Source organism: Trachemys scripta, chromosome 7, assembly GCF_013100865.1.
Source record: "Trachemys scripta elegans isolate TJP31775 chromosome 7, CAS_Tse_1.0, whole genome shotgun sequence".
In the NCBI taxonomy this organism is placed as follows: Eukaryota; Metazoa; Chordata; order Testudines; family Emydidae; genus Trachemys; species Trachemys scripta.
Genome location: NC_048304.1, coordinates 79490704 through 79505756, shown reverse-complemented (window position 1 = coordinate 79505756; position 15053 = coordinate 79490704). Strand labels below are relative to the sequence as shown.

At 41.9% G+C, this 15053-nt stretch overlaps 1 protein-coding gene across 3 annotated transcripts in view; it reads left to right on the top strand.

Annotated features, from left to right (window-relative positions):
• JMJD1C (jumonji domain containing 1C) overlaps positions 1 to 15053 on the top strand; it is a 349289-nt gene that overhangs the window by 60431 nt on the left and 273805 nt on the right. The gene's annotated exons all lie outside the window — the stretch shown is intronic.

The following is a 15053-nucleotide window of genomic DNA, read 5'->3' as shown; positions in this document are numbered from 1 at the left end:
TAGGTAGGCAGATGACAAATTGAGAATATTTAATGTAAATTTATGATCCAAATTTAGTTAATGGAATAGAGAATCTTTTTCCTCAAAGGCCCTCCACAACAATGTAGTGGAAAACTGCTTGAACTGAGAAGTTCCTATTTTGGGTATCCATCTTCATTTGGATACAATACTGTTTGACTTCTGGAGCAAATTAGTTAAAACAGTGGTTTCCAAACTTTCCCTGTGTGACCCCCATCCTCAGATGTATTGCTTCCCATGACCCCTGTCAGCAGGGGGGAGGCCATTTAAAAGTGGCATCCTCCTCACAGCATGACCTTGAACACCGTGTATGTGAGGTAATACCACATAGAGAATACTATTTTATAGAGCAAAACAGTGTATTCCATGTGTGGTGTGACTTCAGATGCACTGTACATGCAAGGTCATGCTGTGCGGGGAACGCCATCTTTAAATGGCATCCTCCATGCTCGCTGGGGTAATAGAAACAAATATATCTGCCGATGGAACGACCCCATTGGGGTTGCAACCCACAGTTTGGGAACCAGTGAGTTAGAGTAACAGACATTTGATGATAAAGAACAAAGATACAGTCTGTGTGTAGTAACTTTGGAAACTGGGACCATTTACTTGTAATTCAGCAAATATAGAGTGTGTGTAAGAGTATTGTGCTCTGAGCAAACGGAGGGAATATTCTTCTACTGATGATTGCACTGCATTATAATTTCTAGTATTTTCCCAAGCGTAAGTACTGGTAGGAAAAATTATTTTTCTGCCAACTATAGTCACATGGTCCTATAACACTGAAGCTATAAAAAGAACGAGGATAAGCAGCAATATAAAATTATGATTTATTTGATTGCACTTGGTAAAACTATGGTCATACTGGGGGAGAGGGCCTTATTTGGAATGGTAGCAATTTTAACATATTACTCCTGGGGAATTCTGTGCCACTGCACAAGTGCAGAATTAATAGTCCCTGCAGATTTTACTTTTTCCTCATAGAATAATTGATTCACACACCTCTCCTGGCCAGGGGTTTCAAGTGGGTGCATCTGGTTTGGGTGTTGGGAGCAGCTGAGGGAGACATAAATCACTGTCTCCGTGGGGAAGAGCTGGGTGTATGTGCAAGACTCTGTCCCTCTCGCTCACTATTGCGGTGTGCCCAGAGCTGGGGAGGGGCAGGGCTCAGGTTGCCCCAGGTGGTGGCTCTGACCGTGTGCTGGCTCGAACTCTTAGCCCCAGCTGGGGTATTGGGGGGAGGGATGGGACAGGACTTCCTCTTCCCCTCAATGGAGGGGCTGGGTCAGGCCCACACCTGGGAACCTCTCTTGGCTGCAGGAAGCTCTGCACCCCCCCCCCCTTCGCTTCCTGCCCCCATTGGTCCCCAGCCACGGGCAGAGGGGTCGCTGTACGGTGTGCTGCTCCCCCCACTTTCTGTCCCATCACTCCCCAGCCATGCAGGGGAGGGGTCATTGTATGGAGAGCTGTCCCCGCGTTTGGCCAATCCCTGTGTATCTGGATCCCACACCAGCCCTGTATCTAGATCTCCACTCCCGCATCCGGACCCCCTTGCTGAGCCGGTTCTCTCGAACTCGCACCTTCCAAGCCCCACCCTTCCTCACCCAGAACCCCCACCCATGCCCCGTACCACCATACCCAGGTTCCCCCACTCAGCCACAACCACCTTTTCCTGGATCCCCTGCAGAGTCCTGTTCCTCCTGCACCCAGAACTCCCTACCCAGGCCCCGTGCATCCAGATCCCTCCCCTCCCCCCGAACTTGGACCTTCCCACTGAGCCACCTGCACCCAGATTGCTCCATACAGAACCTTCTCATCTCACACCTAATCTCCTTCCCCCCTCTCCCCCCCCCCCACGCACAAAGCCCTTTCACACTTGGATCTTGCTGGGCTGAGTCTGGTTGCCTCACACCTAGATTAGGGGCAGGGCTGGACATGTGTGAGAGACTCTGTGCCCCTCACTTGCTATCATGGTGTGGAGGGGCAGGGCCCTGGGGTGTTTCTGGGGCAGGCCTGGCCCTTGCTCTGTTAGAGAGTTGGGTACAGCCTCACCAACAAGTCTGTGTCCTGGTGCAGGGGAGGGCTGCAGGGTGATTCCCCATCTCTGTGCAGCCAGTGGCCTGCGCACTCCACTGTTCTGGAGCCTCCACTCCCAGTGCCCTTATAATCTATTATCTGCAACAATTTCAGTTCTAGTCCAGTGATGGTCCAGTGACATACTGAGTACTACACTAGGTATTAGCCAGGCCATTCACTAAGACCCAGTCTGGTGAAGCATTCATTTCAATGAGGATACTCAGGTGCTGAACTTCATGCACATATTTAAGTGCTGTGCCAGATCATGGCCTAACTTCATTCCTAAGAATGTGGTGCCCTTTACGGTATGTGTACACAGCAAAGAGAAATCTGTGGCTGGCCCATTACAGTCAATGTGGGCTCGCGGGCTTGGGCTAAAGGGCTGTTTCTTTGCTGTTTAGACACTGGACTGGGGTTGGCACCCAGGCTCTAGGACACTGCAGGCTAGGAGAGTCCCAGAGCTCCGGCTCTAATCCAAGCCCGGATGTGTGCACAGCAGTGAAACAGCCTCACAGCCCAAGCCCTGCGAGCCCGAGTTGGCTGACACGGGCCAGTCGTGGGTTTTTCTTTGCTGTGTAGACATACTCTTAAAGTCTTCTATGCTTGACATACATAAAAAATATTAGTATTGCCCTCTGCTCTGTGGAGCCATATAGATGTGCTCATATGCCTAGTAAGGAATCTATTTGTCAAAAAATATTTTTCTGAATCTTTTTTTGTTGTCTGTATTGTTACCGACATACTTGCTGACAAGTATTTTGAAATAAATTACTAAAATAACTGAAAATGGCATGATATTTGTTTATTTTGACAATTAAAATGTGCAGAAATTAAAATGTTTTGGCACAGAATTCCCTCAGGAGTAATGACAGGTTTCAGAGTAGCAGCTGTGTTGGTCTGTATCCGCAAAAAGAAAAGGAGTACTTGTGGCACCTTAGAGACGAACAAATTTATTTGAGCATAAGCTTTCGTGGGATACAGCCCACTTCATCGGATGCATAGAATGGAACATATAGCGAGGAGATATATATACATACAGAGAACATGAAAAGGTGGGAGTTGCCCAACCAACTCTAAGAGGCTAATTAATTAAGATGGCCTGTTGTCAGCAGGAGAAAAAAACTTTTGTAGTGATAATCAAGAGAGCCTATTTTGTCAAACTGATTATCACTACAAAAGTTTTTTTCTCCTGCTGACAACAGGCCATCTTAATTAATTAGCCTCTAAGAGTTGGTTGGGCAACTCCCACCTTTTCATGTTCTCTGTATGTATATATATCTCCTCGCTATATGTTCCATTCTATGCATCCGATGAAGTGGGCTGTAGCCCACGAAAGCTTATGCTCAAATAAATTTTAGTCTCTAAGGTGCCACAAGTACTCCTGTCCTTTTTTTTCCTCAGGAGTAATGACATACATATTTTAGTGTGTTGCAGCTAGACATTTAACTATGCTGTTGCCAGACATGGGTAGATGGTTTGATTAGCCTATGTACATATACTGGCCATTGAGCAGCTGTCAGAAGTGTTAATAGATTTAAAATATAACAGCAGTGCCATGATAGAGAGTCTTTTATACCACTGCAGAAAAGAAGGTGGAATAAATTTCTCGTAAATTATGGCCTTTTTCCATTTAGGAAAAGTAATTGTGAACTGTTGTTACTAGGACAATAAGACATTGAAGAATGGCACTTAGTATATTTTTAAATCTCTGTTCAAACACGTAAAGGAGATTTCAAATGGGAAAAGAGATGTTGCAGGATAAGATAAAAATTATTTATATTGCGGGAGTACCCAAATGCTCTGGTCAGGATGGGCCCTGTTGTGCTAGGTGCAGTATAGATACCTAGGAAAACAGTTTCTGTCTTGAAGAGCTTACTTTTTTTCGTCATTTTAGATTGTAAGTGTTGAGAAGGAAAGAGAGACAGACAAAGTGACTGGGATGATGGTAAGGCTGTATTGTTGTAGAACAAGATTCATGAAGCAGAGAAGAAGGGATAGAATGAAATTATGACTCTAAATTTAGAGTTCCAGAAAATATGGAATGGGGATCCAGATATAAGTCTCACAGAAAATTATCTAAAAGTTTCCTTTTGCATTAGTTAGGGTTAGCTAAGAGATATGCAGCCAAGATCATTGCCTTTGCCTGTTCCTCAAATATTATTGTGGGCAAATAAATAACTTTTAGTATGAAGAGGCACTCTTGAACTGGAAGAAAGATAGGAGTTTGGAAATGTATCAATTTTTCTTACTTCTGGCATTGTGCTTTGGTTCATCTAAATGTTTTCTTGTTTCACAATTTTAGAACTTTTTCTGGATTATAGATTAGTATAATCTACAAAGTCAGAATTTATGAAGAAACTAGCTTTTGCTGTACATAGTAAATTTTTAGGGGAGGGACAGTGGCTTTGTATGCTTGTACAGAGCCTGTCACAGTAGGATCCTGGTCCATGTCTGGTGTGTCAAAGCATTATTTCAGTAGAAACAATAAATACTAGTAATAAAGGCTCTATGAAGAATGACTTGGAGCAGTGTTACACCGAGTAACTCCTTTTATTCAAAGGCAACTACAAAATGCTCCTATTATCAATGGATTTGCTATTCTTGGGGGTGAGGATGGAAAGGGAAGGTATTCAACCCAGATCTCCAGGCATTATATTTGAAGGCTTGGGCGATAGGTCTTTGACAGAAATAGAAAGATTGTGCTATTTGAAGTGCAGAGAGTTTTAAATAATGCCAGAAAACTGTCAACTAGAAAAAAAAAGTTCAAGTGGAAGGAGTTGTTTTGTAGACAAGTGGGAGAGTTTCAGCTCCAGTACCATTTATTCTGGAATATCAGTTACAATTAAAAATAAATGAGTTGTATCTGCCCTTTAAGATTCATTTAGCAGCATACCATACTCAAGTTAATGGCAAATGTATTTATTCACTTAGGTTGGTCAGGAACTTTTTGAAAGGACTATCCTGCATCACCCAGTGTGGGACCCTGTTCCTTCATGGTATTTCATTTAGTTTTGATGCAGCTGATGTTTCTACCATTTGAACATATAGTGAGCTGCTCTTTGTTCTATTTCTGTGAAAATAGCTTTTATAATAGCGATTCCTTCTGCAAGAAGAATTAGTGAACTACCTGCATTTGTGGTGGACTCCTGTGATGCTGTGTAAGAGAGAGATGACCATTTATATTACTGTAACAATAGTAACAAGTTTCCATAAATCTTATACAAAGTGCATCATGTAAGATAGCAATGGAAAAATTAGTGCCTATCTAGTATGGTTATTCTGGTTAAATCCATGCATCATCTCTGTATCTGAAATTATAAGATTGGCTCTACATTTGTATCTGAAATCTATGTTGTATTCCTAGGTGATACCCACCCGATAGCTTTCTAGCCTAGATGTAAGTCCTATGTGTTGATAGCCCATTAAGGACACTTCACTCTAACAGTGGGCCATAGAAGAAACTCGTACTGCCCCAATAGGTCTTCTTGCGGACATCTCAGACTCCAAGGGGCCAATGGCCATCCTCTGTGATTCAACAAAACACGTAATATGCCATGTGACTCTGTACTTCGTCTTGGGCCAGTAACTTTTTACAAATGGGCTGTGGACTTTGTTTGGGACAATAAATTTCCAATCACATGGCAGAGGATATAAAAAGGCACCTGAAACGTGCATTTTGTCTTCATTTCCTGCTTCACTTCTCTGGACTGGATTTCTTACAGGAAGCTTTGAACAAGGACTGATAACCCCCAGTCTGTTTGGGTGATTCCAGAGAGACTATTGCAAGCTAGCAGTTTATTCCATCAGTGCTATAAACCTGATACAAGAACTTTGCCGTCATTTATATGCATATGATCTATTAACAGTTATCACTCTTCTTTTATTATTAAATCTTTAGTTTTTAGTTACTAAAAGATTGGCAACAGTATGAATATTGGGTAAAATCTGAATTATATATTGACTTGGCTAAGTGGCTGATCCCTTAGGATTATGAGGACCCTATGTCTAATGAAATTGGTTTTCACTAACCACTCATCATATTGTCCAATGTTGGGGTGATGAGCCAAGGACTGGAATGCTTTTGGCTTCTTGTTCACTGGGGTGGCAAACAGAAGCTCATTTATGTTACTGGTTTGGTAAATGCTAATGATAGAATAACCGCCAGTTTGTTGTCTGTCCTGCTTCTCAGCAGTCTGTCCTGAATTGATATTCTCAGCTGTGAGCTACTGAGGCATGGTGACACCCTCCTCCCCCATACTACTTTTTATAAGGACAAGATGTTTCTTAGAGCACACCCTAAATGTTTTCCTGAAGTTGGTTCTGAATTTTATGCAAATCAAACCATTAATCTATCGCTATTTTTCTTTCCAAAGCTTCCTTCATCTAAACGGAAGGCCATGTTACATTTGTTGAATGTCAAGAGTACTATCATATTAAGTGGAAGAAGACTTAAAACTCTTTCTTCTATATGAGTTGTTTGTTTCATGTGCTGTTAATCCCAAAGGAAAAGCCATTTAGTCTTAGTCCCTGTTTAGGTGGGTTAGACAGCTCGTTGAAGAGTGCCATAGAGGAGCTTCTCTTCTTACTCTTAATCCTTTTAGAGCTCATTCTGCTAGGACAGTGGTTAAATCTGCAGTTTTTAATAAATTTTTTTATTGAGATATGCAAAGCTGGAAGTCAATTCATACTTTAATGAAGCATTATGCACTGGATATATTATTCAAGTTGGATGGGCAGTTTGGTATAGCAATACTCCAATACTTTTTTAAGAAAAACTCCACATTCCTCCATCCCAAAAGTGGGAATATGCAGAGGCTACCGAAAGAAGTACTGAAGATTACTTATTTGTAGGGTGACCAGATATCCCGATTTTATAGGGACAGTCACGATTTTTGGGTCTTTTTCTTATATAGGCTCCTATTACCTCCCTCCCCCAGTCACGATTTTTCACCCTTGCTGTCTGGTCACCCTACTTATTTGTAACCAGAGGTCTTTGATGTGGAATCGTCATATTTGCACTGCCTGCCAAGCTTCCCTTCCCTGAGGAGTCCAAATTAAAATATCTAGGTTTTCCCATTTTAAAGGTGGAAGGAATTGAGTTGGCAGTGGCACCACACCCCTTATACTCTCGCACTCAAGTGCACTGAGGGTTAGATGGGAAGGCGTGGAAGTGGGGACACTGCTACATGTTCAATTATCCTGCTGCACTGGTTGGATAAAGTCTCAAGAGTATGAATATGCAGAGATCAGTGTGAAGAACTCTGGTTACAACTAGGGGTAGGTCTACACTTACCTCCGGGTCTGGCGGTAAGCAATCGATCTTCTGGGATCGATTTATCGTGTCTTGTCTAAACGCGATAAATCGATCCCAGAAGTGCTCGCCGTCGACACTGGTACTCCAGCTCGGTGAGAGGAGTACGTGGCATCAACGGGGGAGCCTGCCTGCCGCGTCTGGACCCACGGTAAGTTCGAACTAAGGTACTTCGAATTCAGCTACGTTATTAACGTAGCTGAATTTGCTTACCTTAGTTCGAAATGGGGGGTTAATGTGGACCAGGCCTAAGTAACCTTCAGTTCTTATATAGCTTTGTTGTCTGTGCATTGCTAACAGGAATACAAAATAGTAAAAACTTGTCATTAAAGTAAGAAGGTATAACCTGAAATATATGCAGGCAGATGATCTGTTAAATAACAAGACTAAATCTATTCTGCTCATTTATGCAATATTGCTTTCTTTACCTGTATTGGTTTTGTTCTCTGATAAAAGATTGATAGATGCTTTCTAAAATAAATTCTTAATATAAGAAGAGCTAAGGATACACCTTAGTTTCCCCGTCTGATTTCTAGCCCTATCAATAGTGAGGTAATAAACTCCTTCAAATGTTTCAGCAAATAACTTTCAGAAGTAGATGAATGTTTAGCTATATTGATTTCTTTTCCAAAGTAGTATCTGTTGCTTCTAGGGCTATTCTGAAGAGTCTTGTACCTCAGAGTTATGAACTGACTGTCAATCACGCACCTCATTTGGAACTGGAAGTATGCAATCAGTCAATAGCCAAGATGGGGGGAAAAAAGCAAAACCACCAAATACAGTACAGTGCTGTGTTAAATGTAAACAACTAAACAAATAAAGGAAAAGTTTTTTTTGGGGGGGGTAAGGTAAGGAAACTGTTTCTGTGCTTGTTTCATTTAAATAAAAATGGTTAAAAACAGCAATTTTCTTTTGCCTAATAAAGTTTCAAAGGTGTATTAAATTAATGTTCAGTTGTAAACTTTTCAAAGAATAACGTTTTGTTCAGTTATGAACAACCTCCATTCCTGAGGTGTTCATAACTGATGTTCTACTGTACTATGAGACTTAAAACTCCCCATTAAAGGCTATATGTAATAAGTTTTTGGCCTAGTTGTTTTAATACTGTTTATATGCACCAAGACATTTTGGATGTTGTAGTAAAAACCTTGTTAAAGATGACTTTTTTTCTCTTGCTCAGCTCAAAAGAATTAAACATAGCTATTTCTTTTGGGTAGTCTCCCATCAGAGTATATGCTTCCTGTATATGTCTCACTGGGAATGCAGTTGTGGAAGCTGGAACATCAGGGCAGCTGAAGTCTACTTATTGATGCCGAGCTCTTTATGATGTTTCTAATTGGGCAGATGAATCTGACCTTGATTTGAGAGAGGCTTCTTGAAGCGGTCAGTTAAACTGATTTAGTGTTTTCTACAGGTTTTTTTTTTTTTTTTTTTTTCATTTCATGTACTTAAACCAGTATGTAGCTGAGACATAGATGCTGGAACTAGGAGTGCTGCCATACCCCGTGGCATGAAGTGGCTTCCATTTTATGGCATTTACAGTTTGGTTCACTGTCTCTCAGCACCCCCACTATAAAAATTGTTCTAGCGCCCCTGAACTGAGATCTTATACTATAACAGTTTTTTAAATGTATTCATGCAAACAAATGCTTATTGTAGTTAAAATATTTTCTTTAGTAATTATCTTTGTAGTTTCTAAAAATCAAAATTGTAATATTGGAATTTTAAAAGTAATTATCATGGTTGTTAAAACATGACTTATGATGTTAGATTCCAGTCCTGCTCAAACTTAACATGTCCTTATTTTGCATTATTGACCGATTTTTTTCCCCCTCCCCTTTTCGGGGGGGGGAGCAAGTTTATAAAAGCAGACTGCAAATTACTTATTTTAAGAATCAATTTTTGATTTTATATATAAAGGCCAAAAGTATAACTAGGTTAAAAATAAGTTCACGAAGTATATACCCATCAATGGCTGTTAGCCAAGATGGTCTGGGACGCAACCCCATGCTCCTGGTGTCCCAAAATCTCTGACTGCTAGAAGCTAGGACTGGGTGACAAGGAATGGATCACTTGATAAATTAATCTGTTCTGTTCACTGCCTTTGAAGCAACTGGCATTGGACATTGGTGGAAGACAGACTACTGGGCTAGCTGGACCATTGGTCTGACCCAGTGTGGTCATTCCTATGTTCTTCCTGTGGAAGCCCATATTGTGAATGTACTCTTTTCAGCAAGTGTAAGCAGAAAAACAAAAGACTCTGAGTGCTTAGGACATTGTTCTAGGGAACTTTTTGTCTATCAGACTTACTGTTCCTGTTTAACTAGTGGGGAGTGGTCATTTAGCTGCTTTAGATCTCGTAGGCGTGAGCATCGGGTGAAACTTCCTCTCAGGGAGGCTACTTCCTCTCTCGTCTCTTCCACCCATGCCCCCCCCACACACTTCACCCCCGCTCCACCTCAGTCCTCCCTCCAAGCTCCAACTGTGAAACATGTGAGACACTCCAATTGTTGATTTCGATTCATGTGTCAAGAAGAGGTAGACCGGAGCATTTCCCCAGAGACTAGAGAGTTCTTCCTCTCCAGGACCTTTGAACAGAGACACGAGTTTGACATCTTAGACTTGTCTCAAGTTCTGCAGCCAAAGGGTGGCCAGTGGCTTAAGATGGGTCCCTATGGCACCTCATACCAGCAATAAAAACAGTGCCTGGGATACTAGCTAAATCTGCTTACCACCTTCACTTCTGCCTCAACTTTCACTGTACCATCCCCTTCACCTCCAATGGGTTATTCAGCACCAAGTGACCTGTCTGTGTGCACAGTATTGGAATCCCCCTTGTTCTTGTACGAACTTGGCTGTTGGTCACCAAAACCATGGTACTGCACATAGCAGTTGAGACACTGGTATAATCTACTTTCCCTATCCAGATACAAAGAATGCATGAGAGCCATAGCACATCAGAATGGGTTGCCCAGAACTAGAAGAGGTGTATTTGTTGTTTTCTTCCACATTGAGATGTAGAATGGACTCTTATCCTGCACATACCCCTTCTCCTCCATTGCCACCACACTTGGGAGTTAAGAAGGTCCTCCAGAGACCTCTCTTTGGGCAGGTGAGTTGTGTGGGTCTCCTGAGGGACCAGACTCCCCTTTGTGTGTCCACCAGTCTGGTATCCATATGTTCCTCAGTCATTGTCCTACTGGGTGCCCTGAGGTATGCAGCCATATGATTGCAAACAACCATCTTTCTCCCACCTTCCCATAAGAGTGAGAAGGATCAACAGGCAGAGGTGGCGGAAAAATTTACCCCAGCAGCAATTCTATCATCCTCCCCTGATGAAGCCATAAGTCCCTTTTATATCTTGTCCTGCAGACGTCTTTGAGGCGTTCCAAGATCCGATGATATGCATTGCTGGGACCCTTGATGTCCCATTGGAAGTAGTGCAAGAGAAGTCTCACAAGCCACTAGACATTTGCATGTTTCCATGCCTAGGAAACTTGCTATGCTTATTAATGAAGGATTTTTACAGCCTGCTAAGGACTTTTATGGCAGGCTTCAGCATCATCAGTGCCTGCAACTTTCAAGAGGGTACATACACAGAACCAAGTTACTCCTAAGGGCTTTTGAGTACTCTGATTTTCATCTGCTGTCAGGCTGTTGTCGTAGTGGCTGTTTGGGAAAGATCTTAACAGAAGGGGCCTCCTAAAACAACACCGAGGGAAAAGGATCCTAAGAAACTGTCAGTTTTCCCCCCAAAAAATAAAAATTAAAATAAGTCTAATCTTTTGCCCCTCTCCAGATGTGCATTGCTTACCACTAGGTGCTTTTAGCAAAATGACTTTCTATACTGGGATAAATTCTCACTTTCTTTTGGAAAGATTCCTTTAGAAGTACAGGGAAGAATTAAAATCCATAATGCTAAAAGTGTAGCTGATGGCTGCCACTTTCTTGGAGGCTGCTTTAGATGCACCTGATACGTCTACACTCACCATTGTCACATTTGAGGTATCAAAATTCTTCTGGCTCCAGTCATTGGGAATACCCTTTGAGATCCAAACCATGATAAATAATCTTCCATTTGAGGGTCATGACTTCTTCAGCTCAAAGACTGATGAAGCCCTCTACTCATTAAGAACTTGAGAACGAACCGGTTTGCATGGTTGTCAATGGGCTTACATACTGCCACCCCAAGAAGAAAGCAAGCCAGACCTCAAACCTCCTTCAGACCACGTCTTCATACTATAATCAATGACAGAAGGCATCAGTGTCTGGACCAAAGCATGAGCGGTGTGGCCTAGTGGTTGGAGCGAGGTGAAATGAGGAACAAGAGCTGAGAAGTGGAGCTGGAGTCAGGAATCAGGAGTCAAGAGACCAGAGCTGTGGACGAAGGGTTGAGCAGCCAATGACCTGCTGGTGCTGCTGGCTTAAGAGCATGCCAGCAATCATGTGGTTCTGTTGTAGCCCATTTGCGCTTATTAGTCTGCCTGGAGATTGAATTAGCTAGTCTCAGGCTCAGCTGCAGGCAGGCCCTCATTCCTGACAATCGGAGGCACTGAAAAAAAAGGAGCGGTTCCAGTTCAGATTACCCATCACCTCTTCCTCAGCTACACCACACTTAATCTTCCTCTTGACAGCTGATGTCATGCCACAGTTGAGAGCTTGCCAGAACCTTTGAAGTATGATTGTCAATTTGCCCCCCAAACCTCCACCATCCTCCTTTTCGCAGCTGCCTTTTTTTCTTTTTTTTTAAATCAGGAATGCTAGACTGAGATCACTGCAGACCAGTGGGTCACAGAGTGTCATGCAATTCTAGACTCTTCCTACCCTTACTTCTCACCCCTCTTCAGTGACCCTCCTCCCAAGATATTATTGAAGTAGGAGGTGGATTTTCTTGCATCTCAGAAGTGCCCTTAGAATTCAGGGGCAGGAAGTTTGATACCCATGATTTTTTCATTCTAAAGAAGATAGGAAGATGATCTTTGATGTCTTAACAGGTTCATCCATCAGTGCATATTCAGGATGGTGCCTTTGACTTCTGTAATTCCCTCACTGGATCCTCAAGATGTCTGTTTTCTTATTTTCATACTCTAAGGTCACAGGAAATAACTCACAATCCAAGTAGGAACATCTCACTACGAGTACCGCGTCCTACCCTTTGGTCTTTCCACAACACAAGGTTAATTACCAAGTGGTTGGCAGTTGTGGAAACTTATCTAAGGATCCAGTTCTACCCATAGCTCAACAACTGGCTGATCTAAGTAAATGACCCCAGTTGGTGACCAGCTTTATCCAAGTGACATTTTAAGTTCTTTACTAAAAAAGGACAGCTACTGCACAAATGTGTCCCTAACAGATGCTGCTGGCCAAAAGAATCCGATCTCATGCATATACACCAAGAGCGGAATCCTTATGAACAACACATCTCCAACCACTACAGCTATTGAATGGTAAGTAACAGTTTTCTTTTTCTGGACAAGGACTCAGTCTCAGAAGCAAGACTTTTATCTGTAAAGAAATTCTAGTGGCATTAATACAAAACTGATCAGTAATGGCCATCTTAAAGCTAAACCTGTACATCCAGAAGATGTTAGAATAAGATGCCAAGATGCCTTTGATAGGAAATCCTCTCCTGCTTGTCCATTTCATAAATGTTATTCCCTTTTCCAAGTATGTGTTTAATCTGGCATAATTTGTTCTTGTCGGTCTAGCCGTGATGTCTCTGAAGATCAGTCTCATTAGAGAAAATGAGTGTCCTGAAATGGCTCTTTGAACAGAAGGTTGGAATGGGCAATAAGGATTGTTTCCTAGGCTTATGAATGTTTTTCCCCTTTTTCCTTGTTGGGCAGAAACTTGCCTGCTTTCAGTGATTGTGTTGGCCCAATGACTCAGAGGAGCTCAGTTCTCTCTTGGAGTGGGCTTCTAGTTTATTTGATTTTACTGATAATGAACATTGATTCTTTTCTCATTTTGTGGATGGCTCTGTAATGGCCTGCCATGCCTTATGGCTGTATTCAGCTCTTATTTGGAGAAGGTGTAGAGATGCTCATAAGATGTTCTGGTCTTTCTCAGGATTGACTAGAAACCCACACTGGTTTTATTCTATAAGTGGTTCCTATAACTGATGATAACAGGGCTTTTTAGATTTTATAACTTGAGGCTAAGCAGTCATATGCATTTTCAAAAATTTCCAGTTCTAGTCCCTTAATAAGGGAAGGCAACCCAAGGGAATGGTTTCCTTTTAGAGTCCTAGGTAGGCATGAAGGTAATGAAGTAATCTGTCATATGGTAAAGTGCCAACATTTTTTTAGGGATGTGGTCACTGTCAGTAAGGAAATTAAAACCAGTAAAATGTAGTTTTATGTGGGATTATATCATAAGAGGACCTAGAAACTTCAGCAAGAGAAGAATGTGGCTGCTTTTGTGCTTAGCATTGCTTGTTGCAGAGACTATGTTACATTTGCTTTGTAATGTGTAATGGCATCCAGTTTTACTGGACCACTTAACAAATGAACACTTAAAACGTATAAATCCTAAATGGCTTGGGTTACAGTGTTACATTTTGATAGTTAAAATCAGGTTAGGAGCAAGAACTAACACCTCTACGTTTAATTAGAAAGAGTTGGGGCCGGACTGTTCTCAGTGATATATTATTCCTTAGTCTGTAACTTGTTCTTTCTCTCGGTCTGTCAGAACCTCATATATTAACCTTCAAGTCATACTGAAAATGATATTCTAAAATGTATCATTATATTATTTTCTGGAAAAGTGGGTTGTCCTGGAGGATATTTTGGTTGGATTAGGATGATTTCATATCATAGACATTTGAATCCTACTTTGGATTCTATATTTGTTTTTGTGCATGTGCCCATTCAAAGCTCTTGGCACATTTTAAAATCCAAAATAAATCAACGTGTGTGCTAGATATGACAATCCATAGAAACTCTCTGAAATTCCTGCCCATTTCTTTCTTGCAAACTTTTTTCGTTTTAGTCATTGGAACAGGCTGGTGATTCCCAAGTGTTGAAATACTTATTACAGATACAGGCCATGCCATCAGTCACATTCTATTGGTGATTCCCAAGTGTTGAAATACTTATTACAGATACAGGCCATGCCATCAGTCATGTTCTACACCATTTGTAAAGGGACAGCATGTTTCATCTGTTTTATCATTTCAAATGGAGACGAGACATGCCAAACCTGCCCCCCCCCCACAAAAAAAATCGCAGAAATTGGACTTGATTTTTGGCGTAATTGACTTGTGAGTTGCTTGCTGGCTAGTTTTGGCTTGTAGTTTGTTGTTTGGCTTATAGCTTGTTGCTTCTTTTTTTGATCAGTTCCTGGCAAGGAGGGGAGAGAGTCAGGGGTGCACAGTGGGCCCACCATAGGCCCAGACTGCACAGTGGGTGGGATCTAGTCACATAGAATGTTGGGGTTCTTAAGGATTGGCTTGGTTTGGCCTCGTTTTGAAATGGGATTAGCTTGATTTTTGGCTTAGTGTGAAAGTCGGAGTGCTTATTTACCACGTGAAAGTTGGCAAATGTGATGGAGACCTCATGGTCTGAATTTCAGGCCATGAACCAATTTATAGAATTATAGGACTGGAAGGGACCTCAAGAGGTTATCTAGTCCAGTCCCCTGCACTCAT